This window comes from Thalassophryne amazonica, chromosome 19 (genome assembly GCF_902500255.1).
Source record: "Thalassophryne amazonica chromosome 19, fThaAma1.1, whole genome shotgun sequence".
In the NCBI taxonomy this organism is placed as follows: Eukaryota; Metazoa; Chordata; class Actinopteri; order Batrachoidiformes; family Batrachoididae; genus Thalassophryne; species Thalassophryne amazonica.
The window spans coordinates 63,290,466-63,295,324 of NC_047121.1; the positions used below are offsets into that span (position 1 = coordinate 63,290,466).

General features: G+C 39.7%; 1 protein-coding gene across 1 annotated transcript in view; it reads left to right on the forward strand.

Moving 5' to 3' along the window:
- Nucleotides 1–3,394: 3,394 nt before the first annotated feature.
- LOC117500942 (synapse differentiation-inducing gene protein 1-like) overlaps nt 3,395–4,859 on the forward strand; it is a 19,829-nt gene continuing 18,364 nt past the window's right edge. Inside the window, exon 1 of the mRNA XM_034159737.1 lies at nt 3,395–3,717. The gene's annotated coding sequence lies outside the window, so the exon portion shown is untranslated. The remainder of the gene's footprint in view (nt 3,718–4,859) is intronic.

Below are 4,859 nucleotides of genomic sequence, written 5' to 3' on the forward strand. Positions count from 1 at the left end.
TGCAAGAACTGACCATTTGGGCCATTATGAACATAGACTGGAAAATTACTTCAAAGTCTAAAGTTCAGAACAAATTGCTGAAGTTGCTTATTTTATTTGTTAAAATCATTGTCATCATCGTGAGGATTAAACAGGGGCGGCTTAAGAGGTTTAGACGTGGGGTGGGCAAGGGTGGTCAAAGTGAAATGTTGGTGTTTGCGCAAAATTGTTGATATCATTGCCACAGAGGTTCAATTTTTAGTTTTTATAAATTCGGCCCAATCACAGCATAAATCATGGACCAGGTCTTGCCCACCACCCTAATGTGTAACCACACTGGCAACAGTGTTTTGGAAAGTTGGACTATTTTACTGCTTAGCCAATGTGGCTAACTAATGTACATATTTTCTCTTCATGGGACTATTCCACGTAGCACCGTTTCATTCCTGTTTAATCCCAAATAGCAAATCAGGGCATGTTTTGAAGCATCATAGTAACTTCTTGATCCATCTTTGTCAATCTTGAACAAACTTGGAATATGTAGTAGTTACAGCCATCATTGGTACCAGATTTGAAACTGGGATCCAGTTTTTGAACTTTTCAAAAATTTTGTTCAGATTCTCGAAATCATTGATAGTATGTGGTAACTTCCAGAAATTCGTTATCTTAATGGCTTCAGTCACGTTCAAACTTCTTTAAACAGCGTATCCGTAATGACTATGGTTTGAAACTTCTTTTAACGTGTTCCTTCAGAGTGAAAATTTGAAGTCGAAGCAGTATTTGTTGCAATTTTTGTTTAAAGTTGAACTGCTCGATAATGTCTGACCGAGAGCGCGGCTTCTTTCTTTCATTTTCGGGCTGGTTCCCAGGTCTGCACTTTATAAGCCAGACAGTTAGGAGGCAAGCTGGATTAAGCTGTTTCATCACCGTTTTTGTGTTTTTTTGGATCGTGGGCAATCGCAGTAGAACAGTGCCCTGTGGAATAGGTACAATTATTTTCCTTGAGCTATAGAATGTATCTGTAAATGGTACGACGGCATTAGCGGCCGAATTCAGAATCCAAAGATTTCAAAGAGATCCGACTCGAGAGTTACCCAACAGCTGTACCTCTTGCGTAGGTCATATGAATTACATGACCGCGAAGAAGGTTCCTTAGCTAATGTGGCTAAAAGAATGTGGCTTTTTTCAGCCACACTGCATTCCTCTTTGCATTTGGCTACATGGCTAATAGGTAGCACTAGCCCAATAAAATGGTTTAATTTAATCTTTCAGGCATTTTGAAACAGTAAATCATGTCAGGTGACGTTTAAACACCATCTTCCCCCCAGCACCTTTGGCATCAGTAATCCGAGCACAGTTTCTTTATTCCAGTCTTGAATTTTATTCACATAAACCTGTCAGACTGATGGAGTATGTCTGAGACAAAAACAGTAAAAAATGCATATCCCACAGCAATGGCATTACCCTTCACTCTTCATTGGTAGCTTATGAAGCATGTTTCAGATAAATAAACAAATAAAAAACACTTCTATTGTCCTCAACCTTTGGCCTTCTGTAGCCAAACTCAATGGGGTTGTTGGAGTTATGTTACACAGCATACATACCTTTGATGACACTCGAGCATGTACAGCTGAAGACGTCACATGACTAAACCATTTCCAATTTAAAACAAGCACATAATCTGCACTAATTCACAGCACCCCAGGCAAACATTATTAATCTTACCATTGCCAAATGATGCTTTTCTGCATCACTGATGCTTTTATAAAGTACAGTTCAGCAATTTTAAATTGTGGACCCCAAAATCAATAGGCTTCTTGACACTTACCAAGTTTGGTGACAATCAGGCAGTTGCAAAAGAAGTTATTGTGCTCGCAAGATTTTTATAAAGTATGCTCCAATGACCTTGGCATTTCACCCCAAAGCTAATAAGAGTCTTGGGGTCAACATCACTAACATACATGCCAATCACCTTGACCTTTTACCCAAAAGGCAATAAGCCTCTTGGGGTCAGTGTACCTAGCACACTAGTTTGGCGACAGTCATGCAATTTAAAAAAAATAAGTTATTGCTCTCATATTATTAAGAAGTATGCCCCAATGACCTTGGCATTTGACCCAAAACTAATAAGAGTCATGGGCTCAACATCACTAACATACATGCCAAGCACCTTGACCTTTTATCCAAAAGGCAATAAGCCTCTTGGGGTCAGTGTAGCCTAACACAAATATCAAGTTTGGTAACAGTCGTGCCATTAAAAAAAATAAGTTATTGCTCTCACAATATTATTATGAAGTATGCTCCCATAACCTTGACCTTTGATATTTTGACCACCAAAATCAATAGACTTGTTGGTGTCACTATGTGTAATGCATATACCAAGATTGGCAACAACTGGGCTACTACAACAGAAGAAATCTCAGGCATAAATGAAATGTCACATAACTGAGTGGCTCCCCGCACAGAGTGACATCTAGGCCACAGGCTGCATTGTGGGAAAACTGCTTCCTCTAATCTTGAACTATGACCTTCTAACCCCAAAATCAGTAGACGTTTGGTATGTGGGGCACCTAATGTACACAGCAAGCTTAAGAACAACAGGCTGTTTGTAGGTGATTTTGCTCACAACCAAACTGTCGGTTGAACAGCGCATGCAGTAATAACCTTGACCTTTGACCTCCTGATCACAACCCCAAAAGGGTTGCTGAAGCCTGACTACCTACTGCAACATATAAGCAATGTTCACTAACAATCTACTCTGTGTGGCAGTATTTGTCGTGCTCTCATGCAATTTTTGTTTTTAAAAAAAAGATGCCAGTAACTCTTGACCTTTGACCTTCTGACCACCAAATCAATAGCCTTTGATGGCAACAAACAATTTTGAGTTGCTCAGTCAGTGTGCTTTATGGCAAATGTGTAGAAAAGCTATAGTCAGACACGGATGGGTGGACACAGAGTGTGTTGACAGTCCCTCTGCAGCTTTGGTGGGCTGATGGGAAAAAAATACATCAGAAGAGAAAATTGCCAAATTATTCTCCTTATGATACAACAAGAGACTGTGTGGAGACATGTTTTGACCCACCCTTCACTGTGAACAGTCAGACAAAGCATGTTTCACACATCATCAACCACCTACTTTAGGGTGGCCAATCATATCCCAGAGATGGCACTGGACAAGCTTCTGGACCCGCCTATGGCAGAATAGAAAAACATAAAAACATATAATTAAGTTGTAAAACACTGCAATAAATCGGTGCGTATAAGTCCGCAAGGTGCGCGCCGCTTCGTGCGTATTTTTGCGCTCGTTTCCGCATTCAGCCGCTTTCACAAAGGACCGTCTGCCGCTGCAACGAGACAGATGAAGACAGCAGAACCTGAAACAGCGGGACGGAGGAAGCAGAGCTCAATAAAATGGAAATAGACTTTGCAGCGCTCCTCCCGCAGCCAATCGTTTGGCTGGAGTCCGCGCACAGCCTTTGGAGCGCTTTGGCGCTTTTAGACCGTGCGTAAAAATGCACCTGTGACCAGACGCAGCAGCAGCAGCAGCAGCAGCAGCAGCAAAGTCCGCCGTGCACCACACGGAATAACTTCCTTCTACACGAAGGCTGGATTTTATTTGACAGCAGCATTGTGGTTTTTCCGCCTAAAAGTGCCCGTTTGAATTAATCAGCTCTCCGCCGAATCAGATGCGCCAAAGAATGATGCTGAAGAAAAACTGCGCGGGATTTTCCACGACAGGTAACGATTTGTTTAGCAACTTGGATCCAAAATATTTTTAGGATCAAGATAAGAGAGATACATCTAATTTGGCAAAACAACTGGAATACGATAAAATAAAATAAAAAGTGATCAAATATGTTAAGTTGATTAATGAAATAAGTGGATTGTCAGACGCGCATATGGGGAGCAGATGGGTTTATTCTATAGTGTGTCGTGGAATTCCCCGTTATCCACGCAGTGACTCACCTCACAGTGAGTGAGAATGGAACCTGTAGGACAGTATAAGCAGCAGCTCTTTATTGTGTGTTGAACCACAGGATCAGATTATTGGTACTGCACACAAGAGACAGTCTGTTCTCTTCGGATCCCTGTAGCTAAAAGGTCGAGGTCTTCTAACCAGGAACTTGCTCCATATGAATGAAGAAAATGGAATAAGGGGGATAAGCAATGGGTCCTTAACTTTGCAAAGTATATAATCACTTTTTGGTTATGCTTGTTTCATTTTGATTTAAACATCTCAGCGTTATTTTGTCTAAGACATGTTTCTCTGTGATGTCACCTCCAAAACTCATAAAGGAAGCCCCGTTGATCATTTGTGTCTAATCTGTGAATAATCACCAAATAATCTGCCATGTTTTTGCTTTGTGACTTAATTCTTGCCCACAAAAAATGAACTGACCCTCATATTATATATATATATATATATATATATATATATATATATATATATATATATATATATATATATATATAAAGCTACTTTAAAAGTGTGTCATTTAATAATTTCACATGGAATAAAATATGAATCTGATAAATTAATTATTCAAGAATTACGACATAGAGAGGGTAGCTTTTAAAAACTGACGCTATGGTTAGTGTTTCCAAAGGGCTAGTTCAGTGATTTTCCCAGATTTAGAAAAAATTAAAAACACTGTCACATTTTGCATATATATTTGGAAAGTATCACATGGATATAGGAATTCAGTAGTAGTACTTCTATTTTTATTCATGCAATTATAAAATTTGAATACATTATTATACATCTGACACCCTCTTCCATGCATTTATCCTCATTCCTGACAGAGTTGCAGACATGCCGACTGATAGAACTGATGCCTGGTTAATTTAGTGCCAACTGCTGTTGATCGCCAATTAAAGTA